Raw genomic sequence first — 12,969 nt, forward strand, 5'->3', positions numbered from 1 at the left:
AACTCTTTTTGCCCGAGGACACGATCAATAACTTTTTTTTTTTTTAAAATACCTTTTATTGTTTTTTACATGCATGCATCTTGTACTGTGTTCCGTGATGTAAACTTCATATCCATCACTGTTTATCACCAAAGAAAGCAAATGAGATTAAGGTCCGGCCATAATGTGACGTAAGCGGTCTAACATTTCATCGACAGGTCCAACATCTCACTCAGCGGTCCAACATCGATTTTTATGTCCACTCAGTAAAACATCAAATATGTTAGACCTTTTTCGTACAGATTTGTACAGGAACAAATTCTTAAACCTAAAACAACATCATTTTTTTCTGTCCACTTCTTAACTATAAGACATACGGCTTATATCTTTGAATAAATCTTATAAAAATGTTTCAATAAGCATTGGTATAACCAAGCAATACATCTCAAATAACGACTTATTTTTATAATAATAGGGGAAACACATTTTTAAATGTGAGCATTTGTCATCTAATAATCAATTTCATTTACTGATGTGTCGTAAAATTTATAATATCTCAGTTCTTTGAGATCTGATTGAAAACTAATTGGAAGAGAGTAAAAAAATCTTAAATGTAAATTAAAAATAAAACCCGCTGGAAATGGGATGGTGGTGCTTCGTGTTATACAATCACATACATGTATGTAGAATTGGCCGCCGAATAGAGATAGACAAAATAAGTCCAGATAATACTTTTTTTTCTCGGGAGAACAAATGATTAAGGTAGAGGATAGATAATTTTGAGCTGATTCGCAGTCCGAATGTCCAAACTTCAAAGTCAGTTACGTTGAAAAGTTTTACTCGCAACATAAGAAATTGTAATTCATCGATCGACAAAATAATTGAATGAGATTCTTTCTCCTTACGAAAAGTTCCATCTTCAATATTTTGTTAAGTTAACTGTTCATTATAAAGTAATAGATGCGAAATTGGTTTCAATCAGTATTTAATAACACGACGATAAGTATCTTTTAAAAAAGTGCAATGAGCAGAGGGACGAAAGATACAGAAGCAATGACGTCATCAAAAGAAAAGGCGAAAAACTGAGTAGGGTCATCAAACTAACGATAAAATATAGTAAACTGTTTAAAGTATGATGGTGATTTTTTTCAACACTTCCTGTACCTTTTTGTTACAAGTTCTTTTAAATATTTTTAGCGGCATGAATCTCATGGCATCAGTCCACTAACATATGAAAACCCACCAATAAACAACTATTTTCTCTAATAAATATGATTTTAAAAAAGATTTCAAACATTATTATTTGCCATTAATAATGAAAAATAAATTAGTATGTATGGTATACTTTCACATGTAGAACAATAAATTGCATTTTGCATTTGTGAGAGAAATTTAATGAACCTACATTATGAAAAATGCATGTTAGCTGGATATATTTTGAAATATTACATCCCATTCTTGTTCATGACGTCGCATAAATCAACGTCAAAATATCGCAACGTTAACGTAAACAATGCTACATTAACAGCAATATAAAACATAAATAAAGCTTTGTACAGGTATATATTGATAATTTCATTAAAATATACACTCTTTAGAAGAACTAAGAGGAATATTAATTTTGACACGGGGCCGAATTTTGCGACAAGTGAACCAGGTTCTTTGGTATACAGATTTATCATAAGAATATGTAGGTCAAATTTTGCTTTGGGTACGTTCAATAGTAATATAGTAATTTGTAATAACTGTATAAGAAATTCATTAAATTTATATAGCTGGGGATCCAATCTGACTTCGCTATATCAGTGAATTCGTAATATCCGTGTTCGTACTAAACGAGTTTTACTGTATTCAAGATATACTTATCAATCTTCCGATGCTGATAGATATTGATAAGAGTTATGCAACCGTATCAACATATTTTTTTGTCTTGACCTTTTCTTTGACATTGACCTCACTTTGTAGGTCACCTGAGTCACTCACTGTAATGAGCATTCAATCCTCTACCAAAATTATGAAATTCATGGCCCCAGGGTCAGGGGTTCTAGTGCTAGGGTGGGGCTATATAGATTATATAGTGAAAATGCATTATTTCTTTGTAAATCTTCTTCTCTGCTCCTTGGTATTAAATAAACCAACTAAGTACAGGGACCTTCTCCACATTTGAAAATTTAACCATGGAGGAAGCTGCGCGAAGGCGAAAAAAAAACGAGTAACAATGTGACCGAAAACATGAATGCATGTTTGACTTCCTAACCATGCTAATCTTCATTAATTATTACTCATGCAATTACTGCAACACAAAAAGTTGAAACAATCATTCTAAAAAATATGATAAGAATAAACATGACAATAAAAAATTATGTATCTTACTTTACAAATGTGTTACAAAATGTCAAGACTGTACGTAGGAACAATTTGAAGGAATTGGGAAAAAAAATTATTTGATAGCTAGAGTAACCATGGAAACATTATAAAACTAATATACAGAATTGCTGTTGCCTGTGTATGAAATGTTTTATTTAAATATAAATAAAACTCACGAATGGATAGAATTTTCTTTTAAAGTTAACAGACGCACAAACACCAGCGTCCTGTCAATGCCTTGGCTTTTTAGCTCACCTGAGCCAAAGGCTCAAGTGAGCTTTTCTGATCACAATTTGTCCATTGTCTGTCGTCGTTGTCATCGTCGTTGTCGTCGTTGTTGTTAACTTTTCACATTTTCAACTTCTTCTCAAGAACCGCTGGACCAATTTCAACCAAACTTGCCACAAAGCATCCCTGCGTAAAGGGGATTCAAGTTTGTTCAAATGAAGGGCCACGCCCTCATTCAAGGGGAGATAAATGGGAATTAATGAAAATTTTGTGGTATGTTTTAAAAATCTTCTTCTCAAGAACCACTTTGCCAGGAAAGATGAAACTTATGGGGAAACATCCTCGGGTAGTGTAGATTCAAATTTGTTCAAATCATGACCCCTGGGGGTAGGGCGGGGCCAAAATGGCCGATCAATGTTTTACATAGAAATATATAGGAACATTCTTTAAAAATCTTCTTCTCAAGAAAAGCAAAGCCATAATTGATCATATTTATATGGAAGCATCCTCAGGTAGTGTAGATTCAAGTTTGTTCAAATCATGACCCCCGGCGTTGGGTGGGGCCAAAATGGCCGATCAAAGTTTTACATAGGAATATATAGAAAAAATCTTTTAAAATCTTCTTCTCAAGAACCACTGGTCCAGGAAAGATGAAACTCATGTGGAATCATCCTTAGGTAGTGTAGATTCAAGTTTGTTCAAATCTTGACCCCCGGGGGTAGGTGGGGCCAAAATGGCCGATCAAAGTTTTACATAGGAATATATGGGAAAAATCTTTAAAAATCTTCTCAAGAACCACTGGGCCAGGAAAGATGAAACTCCTGTGGAATCATCCTCAGGTAATGTAGATTCAAATTTGTTCAAATCATGACCCCCTGGGGGGTTAAAATTCAAGCCTCCCCCCACGCCCAACCTCAGTAAACTTTCAGTTCTGATCTGATATGTGTTTTTCCTAGCCAATTGCTCAGGTGAGCGATGTGGCCACTGGGCCTCTTGTTTTATGCATGCTATGAAAATGTGCTGATGGCATGCATGGTAAAAGTAACTTAATATAACCAGGGGCATAAATTTGATGTAACAGTAATTTTGTTTCTCTATTTTATTGTCCCCCGCTTTAAAACGGGGATATTAATTTGGGTCTGTCCGTCTTTCTGTCTGTCTGTAATGCTTTAGTTTCCCCACGATATCTCGAGAACCCTTTGAGCTTTCGCAATGAAATTTCGCATAGCAACTCCCTATGGACTAAAGAAGAACCCTATGGATTTTGAGGTCAAAATGTCAAAGGTCAAGGTCATAAATTTGCAAATTCTGTCAGAACACTTTCATTTCCGTGTGATATCCCTTTGAGCTTTTGCAATGAAATTTTACATAGCAACTCCCTGTGGCCTAAGGAAGACCCCTATTGATTTTGAGGTCAAAAGATCAAAATTCAAGGTCGTAAATTTATATATTCTGTCTGTGTGTAACACTATCCTTTCTGGGTGATACTTCAAGAAGATTTTGAGCTTTTGCAATGTAATTTTATACCAAAACTCCCTAGGACCTCTCTCTTCCCTCTCAAAGTGCCCTACCCTGTTTGTTTTATCAGTATTTATTGTATTACATGTCACTATTTTTAGCACAGGGGCATGAGGAGAGTTATTACGTATAAAACAGATTCTCGGCAGATTTTATATTCTTATTACATCTATTAGAACTGTTTAATAGCGAGCGCAGCGAGGCGGCGCGAAGCGCCGCTCGCGTAGCGAGCTCAATAGACTAACATGTACGAACGGAGGAAATTCGGGTTGAAATCTGCACATTGTTCCAAGAAATTTTTATCTCACCGCGTGAAAAAATTCCAAACTCCCAGTAATCCTTTGCGGTGCATAGCATTTTAACAGAGTGGCTAAAACATAGCAACAAGTTACTTGAAAAAAAAAATACAAACAACGATTTATTGCAATTTCCATGCCATAAAACCATCGTTTGCGTCCAAAGTCTACAGAACTTTTTATCTGACGTCATACTTTCGTCACTTTAACGGTTCGGGTATTTCCGATTTTGTCGGAAACTTCCGAGAAGTTCGGAATCTCGATCCCGATGTTTGGGAAGTGATTTCTTTTTATTATTTTGTTTTCTTTCTTTTTTTCTTGAATGATAGGCAGTTCATGTGTAGGTTTATGATAGTACGTACATAACTGCGCTCGCCCCAACGGTCATACCGTAAAACATATTAAGGTTAAATTAGACACCATGCATTGTGTAAAATTTTGACAATATCAAACTTGAATATATACCTGTGTGTGACTTCATCTTTGCATATAATTCTCATCAGGTAATAGCAGTTCCGTGGTGTAGTGGTATGTCTCTTGCTTCATATGTAAGAGGTCCTGGGTTCGAATCCCGGACGATCCATTTTCTTTTTTTTTTTCCGAAATACTTTTTTTTACTAAATGATAGTATTCAGCATGTGAAATGAAAAATTTATGAGGTCTGGCTTGTACAAACTCATAAAATCATCATAATGATTAGCAATGGTGCCTCTTTTAAAATTGTGAATGCCATAGCATCTAGCTTAAAACATGAACCAAATTCAATTATTTTGAATGCATGATGCTCAGGTGACCTATAAGGCCCATGGGCATCTTGTCTAAAATTAGTGTTTGGCTCAGTTTTAAACACACCATTCAAGATAGTGTGATCAAACTTCATATGTTGATACATACTGATGTAAGGTATTTAATTGCATCAACATTTTTTGACCTTGACCTTTCCTTTGATCTTGACCACACTTTTCTTAAGTTAGTGTTTAGCTCAGTTTTAAAGATACCATTCAAGATAGTATAATCAAACTTTATATGTTGATACATACAGGGCTCGACATTAACGCTTGTCCGCTTGTCCGGTACCAATGAAAAACAATTACGGACAAGTGAATATTGCTGGGCACTTGTCCGATTGGACAAGTGATTTTTCATGTAAAGAAGTCTTTGAATAATAATAAAAAACAACTATTGATTTAATTGAAAAGTTTATCGAATACAAACGGAAACAGTACATAAACCCTAATTTCGATCCCGATATCAATTGCTATGTAAGTTGAAGTTCACACTTGATCGGGATCGATGTTCACTAATTGCATCCATACTATTGCATGGCGTGGATCTTACGGCGTTTGCCAGTTTGGAATATATCTGATTGAATTACAGATTCACTTGCAAACATTTATGTTGTTGTCAGGTCAGGTAGTCTATATAGATAAAATTTTGTTTCATATGTGTTTGTCTTTTTTATCAATAACAAGACTAATAAATAAAGCACGTTTAATTTTTTTTTTCATTTAAGTAATAGTTTTCAATTGACAGAATAAGATATTCAATGAAAATTTTTTCGGACAAGTGAAGTTGAAGTTCGGACAAGTAAATATCTTGGTCACTTGTCCGAATGGACAAGTAGGGAAAAAAGTTAATGTCGAGCCCTGACATACTAATGTAATCAAATCAAATGCATCATTTTTTGAATTTGACATTCCCTTTGACCTTGACCTCACTTTTCTTTTTAAATTGGTGTTTAGCTCAGATTTAAATGTGACGCGCCAAGCAAAAACCTCCCTTAACGAAGAATTTTGACATTTTCAGTTTTTCATTGATTCTTGTAGAGTTTTTCTTTCTCTTTCATTTGATGTATAACATGACATATATTTCTGTGTATAAATGTATAAAATATCGCAGGACAAAGACGGAATATTTATATGACGTGCAGTGTACGCGTGTGTAACTGCATGAATTTTCATAACGTAAAATCGTAAATGACGTAAAGCTATATAATAATTTGATGATATTTAGATTATCAAACTTTTGATTTGATTCTCTTAAAAGTATCAACAATTAAGATTTTTCATCGTAATAATAGAACATAAACATTCTAAAGTATATCTTTGAGTAATTGAGAAACGAAAGACGGGTGGGGAGGGGGGGTGTCGAAATGATCGTCAAGGGAAAAAAACAAAACTCAAGACAACATCAAAAATCTTCTCTTCCTCTGGGAGATCTTCCAATTTATGGCTTTTCAATGCAATAAATGGCAGAAATCTACATCACTGCAATAGTAAAAGAAAGCAATATTTGGATAAAAAAAAAATGCTATTGTGGTAGTACAAACGACACACGTACGACTTCCTACTAGCTTGGGCTAGTGGGTTAACCCTTAAGCTTATTCGGTAAAGCACAGAGGCCTCGGGTTCAATCCCAATTAAGCAGATGCACTTAATTGTCACTGTTACTCTATCAAAGTATTTATTTTTAAAAAGTTCGAGACAGCCATTACCCCCCCCCCCCCCCCCCCGAACCCCCGGGCATTAAAAGTCTATACACTACACAGAATAGATAGAAAGTATTGTCATAGTTCATGTTTTAAATACCTGAAATTTTTAAGAGTGCGACAGGTTTTTCTTTCTATCTAAAGGAAAAATAACATTTCTTTTACCACAAGTTAACTTTTTACATGTTTTTCTTTCTGTTTTAATACTGAAGACTTTTTGGCTTACTGAAAAGATATTCTGCACCAAAGAATAAATTGTATTTGTTTCTTTTAGTAGAGTTTGATCCTTTTTTTTTTCTTCAGGTGTCGTTATGAAACGAGTCTTTAGTTTCACAAGAAGAACTTGAAAATTGTCAAACTTGTTTCCGATCCGTTTGTATAATTCAATAAATGCGTGTTTAAATCAAATCAATAAAGATTTGGTGCATCAAATGTTAAAATGTTCAATCATTATTTCTTGATAATTTTTTAACATTTGATTAATTTTTCCTGGCCTTCCTTTTCCTATTTTATATTTATGTTTAAAGTATTAAAAATAAATATATTTATATATTTAGAATTATTTTTGTAACTAAATGCGTCTGCATACTTTCAGTGAATCAGAATGTAACACCCATCCCCACTTTTTAAATCTTGTTAAATGAAAAAAAAATCCGCAATTTATATGACTGTATAAAGTTAATCATGAATTAATTTTGAACCGATCATTGTATATAAGCCGAATAACAAACCACAATACCAGAATAAATATGAATCCCACAAGTGATCACACACACACGTACACTCCACAACTTCATTTCTAGACATAGAATATAAGGCAACAGTCTTCACCAAATCCTGGGAGCCCGAAGGTCGGAACCTGGTAAAATTGGTAGCGGTCATGTGGAAATGGAACACTTACAAGCCCAAAGGGCATGTAAACTCCGAGGCATAAGCCTCCGTATTATCAAATTAAATAATACCAATAACATTAAATATACTTGTACTTAGAAGTCTTTGATTTTCCTTCTAAACAGCTTCAAGCACAGAAGAAAATTTTAGATACAGTTCTATAGGAATGAAAAACAATATTAAGGGCAAAACAATAGATTGATAGAAATTGGTTTTGTATCATCTCCTTGATGTGAAACGGCAAATAAGAATAAAATTACTAAATAAAATTCTGGGAATGTAAATATTTGTTCGGGCTAGTGTAATTAGAGGTTACAAATGCCCGAAGGACATGTACTGAGAAAAAGATTTTGTGAAGACTGAAGGCATATACTAAGCTTCACTGTTACCTTCCTGAGAAAGTACATGCACACATTATGATATATTTTAATCATATTAAATGCTAGTAGCATTTTAGTATAGGTTAAAACACGCATGTTAGAAAATGGCAACAGAAAGTAAGAAAACGGGTAAAATGTTCTTAATATTCTTCGATCATCGTAAACGGGGGGGGGGGACTCAGCTATGAACATTTACTCTTAATTGATTATCTGAACTTATTAAACAAGAACAAGGCATACATGTATAATCTTAAACTGTAACTTTTGTTATTTTTTTTAAAATAACTAATTGTTGTTATTTATATACATTTTTTTATACACGAGAAGCTGTATGTATGGGTTAGTTGATCAAGCACGCAATATTAAAGCCGACCAACATGTATTTTTTATGTTCGATAAATCCTTTATCTTAGAATATACAGCGTTTTGATCATTGACTTAAGTAAAATATATTCAGATATTTATATCCTCCAATTTCCATATAACTTGAACAAATATAGGCATATTACCACGGATTAACATATTTTGTGCAGATTTGTACTGTACTAATTTTGCATTAAACTGCCCATACATGTACATGTACGCATATGTTCAATACAACTTTTGCAGGAAAAAATTATTGACATTGTTAAAGTTTTTTTTTTTTTTTTTTTTTACATGTATACATTTAATAAATTACGTGTAATTGGTAGCAAATTTTTATAATTTGAAACGCATAAAATTTATACATATTAATTTAATTGCGATTCAACAGAAGACAACAAGGTTATTATTTTCCAAGGTAGATGCTAAATCATGAAATGTTTGTAGTAAAGTCTTTGTCGGGGAAAAAATTATTACAGGTTAAAAAATCCTTAATACTAACGGTTAAAATAAGATCATTAAAAAGAAAGTCTTTAACCTCTAAAACGTTTAATGTATACTTTCATACTGCATTGATGTTTTAAGTTAAGAGGTCTGAATGAGCACCGGAGACATTACTACATGTACATACAACAGCCTGATTCAGCGATTTTATAAATGATCGAAATTATATTGTTTTCAGGAATCCAGAACTCCAGAATCTTCTTTAGTACATGTCGATAAACCATGCACAAAAAATAATAAGTTGGAATGTTTTAAAAGTGTTCAAACGATTCGTATGAATTTGTAACAAATTCTATTAATCATAACATTTTAAGCAATGTATCATGTTTGCGATTTTTACATTCGGTGTACTGTGTATAACCTCATCTAACATATTATGAAAAGGTCGATAAACATATGTTCAATCTGTTTAATTTTCAATCATAAAATATTTTAGATAGTGGGACTGTAACTTACAATCTATGCGAGCATCCGTATATTCAAGACAAATATTTCAAGAAGTATCCAAAGAAATAGAGCAGACACGTGACACAGGAGAAAAGGGGGGGGGGGGGCGGATGTTTTCTACATTTTTTGTACAACATGAGAAGGTGTTCCACAATAAGCTCAAAGATCTTTCTTCAAAATATTCATTTTAAATCAACAGCTAAAACTAATTTGGGAAGAAGTGTCCAAATCAAATACTCTGTGTCCTATCTATAGAGAATGGTTTTTTTTTAAAATTAAACTTAACTATTTATCAATAATAGTTCACGTTTTATTTATATAAACGGCAGCGTTAACTGTCCCAACTCAGTTTATACCGTATAAATTGGGTAGCTATTTAATTCATTCCATAAATAAAAGGGAAGTTATTCAGGTCAATTTTCATTGCATCGTTATTTGAAGAAAAAAATAACTTAGTTTTATGCTCCTGTTAAATTTTTCTTGCATGTGCATCACGATGAAACAGCTGGAAATTAAATTTAAAAAAAACCTATCTTTAAAAACTTGTTTGTTTGACCTTTTAAAATGAATCGACCAAAATCTTTTTAAGACTTCGAAATTATTTATTCCGGAATTTTCTCATCCTTTCAACAACTTTCTTTTTATTTCAGAAATGCCTGTAATCTTTTTCAACACCGAAAATGTCCGACAAAAAAAAATTCGAATTACCAACCGATGCAATTTTTTAACACTAATAGGGAGAGGGCAAACAAACTTCATTTTGAAACGGCCTTACGGGAATTTTTCAGCCACCACTGGAAATCTTTAAAAAATACACAATTAATTGTGAAAAGGAAAGATCACACAGACACTTGACGGAGACGAAGTTTGTGATGAATAAACTACATCAAATTACACCCAAGAATCTGTCTTAGCATATAAATATAACAACACCCCCTTGTTCTATCGGGATCGAGAGTTTCTCTCAAGGACACTTTTTTTTACGTCGACTTTACCTTGTTGACTTTAGACGCGTCTTCTGACGTTACGTCATAATAAAGATAAGGGAGGTTTTTGCTTGGCGCGTCACAAATATTTTTATTACATATCATATGCTGATACACACAATTCGAATTATTTTTGGGAGGAGGGCATAAGCGTTTTACAAACATCTCCTGTTAATATAAAGGGTGAAGCCTCCTTACAAGGGGAGATAATCAAGAAAAGACAAAAATAGTATAAGAGAGTAAAGTCTGGTTAAGGACCGCTGAGCCAAAGCTACTCAGGTCAGCATTGTGGCCTATGGGCCTATTCTTTATGTATTTCAGCATCGTGTTAATCAATCAGACATTAATTCATTAATTTTGCAATTCAGATTGGAAAAATTTTATTCTGATAAAATTCAAGCAATTGATTGGTGCCAGGTATTTACAAGTAGAATTTTGCATTCTTTATCAGCGTGTTCATGCACTTATAATTTTCACACTATGAAATGTCACAACTTAATAGTGACAAAAAATTTTCTAAGTTTGTTTTCTTTATTTCCCTTCTAAATACAGATATCTTCATCTTTTAAAAACCTGGGCCAGTGATTTTTTTTCACACAGTAATTGGGACAAATTAATTACCACTCTGACAACTGAGACGTTCATTTTTCATGATGAGGTAAGAGTTTGTTCACTAAATCAGTGATCTTAAGTTTCACAAATATCATATAGCTGATAATTGACAGATAGTTGTGGCACAGCCTGTATGTTGAGCCATTCTGATTGGGTCTGAATTTTTGCACAACCCTGTACATTGGGATATGTTACCTATGTATACATGGATGCTCTGTTTTCATACAACAGACAGTAGCACATTATTTCGGCAGCTCTGCTCTCTCAGATGAACCTTTGAACTATAAATAGACAGTCATGTAGATGTATATAAGAATTGACTGTAGTAACCATTACGTATACAATTGCCAGTATAATGTTTGAGTGAACCTTCAGGATACACGTGGATTCTGGGTTTTTTAAAAATCTTAATAATTTTTTAAAGGACAAAGTTCATAGTTTTATCCAAAAAACTTTTTTCCCCACTGAAAGCTTGGACCTGCAGCATCAGCATGTATAATGATACGTTTGGTTCGTGGACGGCGCCACAATCTCGATGGTTAAGGTAAGTAAAAATTCTCTTTTTTATTAATTTTACAATTTTTTTTATGGGTACAAAAAAATTGTAGTTTTTTAGAAGGTTGATTGAGCATCAATAATTTTTTTTTAAAGAAAAAAAGTGCTACAGGAGCTTTTTAATGGTTTGCCAAAAATCGGAGCAGAGACAAAAAAGCGGGCCATGTAATTATTATAATGAAATAACTTTGAAAGCCATACCAGCAAGAATTTTTTTTATCATTAAGAATATAATGGTGAAAGAATTGGTAGAGAATATGCTTTGTAGAGATATTTTTTTTTTTAGACATATCAAATGTTTGCAAAAAGTGAAACTTGTCTTGACACCCTATCTTGGCCCGTTGCAGTTGGGAAATAAACTAACTGGCAAGCTCGGTTAAACATGTCTTGTGTTTGTGTAAATAAAGATGCATTTAACTTCTTGCATTTGACGAGATATTATTTGATGAAATCAACAGCTGCCCTAATCTTTAAAATTTTGTGTATTTCTAATTTTTGGAATTTTTTTTAATCACATGAGAATTTGCAGCTTGTATAAGAAATGAAATTTATTTTTTCTTCAGAGATTGACAAAATATGATAATTTTTTATGTTGATGTTAAATTTCTATATATATAATTATTAAAATAAGAAATAGATTCTACTTTCATATCATGTGATACTTGACAATTATTTTTGAATAGTAGGCATCTTTCAGTTTTAGATTTAAAAGATTGAACATTATAACTTATTTAGATATGAGTAAATCATTTTCATCTATTTAATTTTATTGACATTTGTTCCTTGAAATTCAGTAAAATTTTATTAAAAAAAAAAAATTATAGATAATTGTGATGAAAATGTCTAGTAGCTGCAATCCGGGGATTTTTAGCATTGTCTTAAGTGCGGTGGCAAAAGTTCATAATGAACAGTTGGATGGGGCTATCCACTGCCTTTACACACTGGCCAGAAAGATGTGGGAAATAAAGAACATGAGAAAAAACTATGTTAAATTGCTTCCAAATGTCTTAAGGCTGGTTGCTGTGTTCTGAATATTTTTGTTGGGTACCATTTCAAATTTCTGCCAAGAAATCTCTAGCACATTTGGGTCATGCATTAATTTTGTCTGTATAATTTTTTTCCCTCAGTTCCAAGTTGTCATAGCAAGGTTTTCAGTGATTGATCAAAAAATTGGAGAAATAAAATATTTTTCATTAATTTGGGGGTGATAATTTACATGAGTTTTGTATCATTGTAATGCAAAGTTGATGGATTTTTAAATGTGCAGAAAGATTGCTTGTATTGTTGATATGGGCAAAATATTTTCCTGCAATTAAATATCTGTGAAATATTTTTAAAACTTTTAATGTATGTAA

General features: G+C 32.9%; 1 long non-coding RNA gene across 1 annotated transcript in view; it reads left to right on the plus strand.

Annotated features, from left to right (window-relative positions):
• Window positions 1-11,603, plus strand: part of LOC134271173 (uncharacterized) — a 37,488-nt gene extending 25,885 nt beyond the window's left edge. The window contains exons 3-4 of the long non-coding RNA XR_009992971.1: window positions 11,000-11,105; window positions 11,531-11,603. This is a non-coding gene — a long non-coding RNA (uncharacterized LOC134271173). The remainder of the gene's footprint in view (window positions 1-10,999; window positions 11,106-11,530) is intronic.
• The last annotated feature ends 1,366 nt before the right edge of the window (window positions 11,604-12,969 follow it).

The sequence above is a fragment of the Saccostrea cucullata genome, unplaced genomic scaffold (genome assembly GCF_032062105.1).
Source record: "Saccostrea cucullata isolate Sc308-1 unplaced genomic scaffold, CSIRO_AGI_Scuc_v1 ctg750, whole genome shotgun sequence".
NCBI classification, from domain to species: Eukaryota; Metazoa; Mollusca; class Bivalvia; order Ostreida; family Ostreidae; genus Saccostrea; species Saccostrea cuccullata.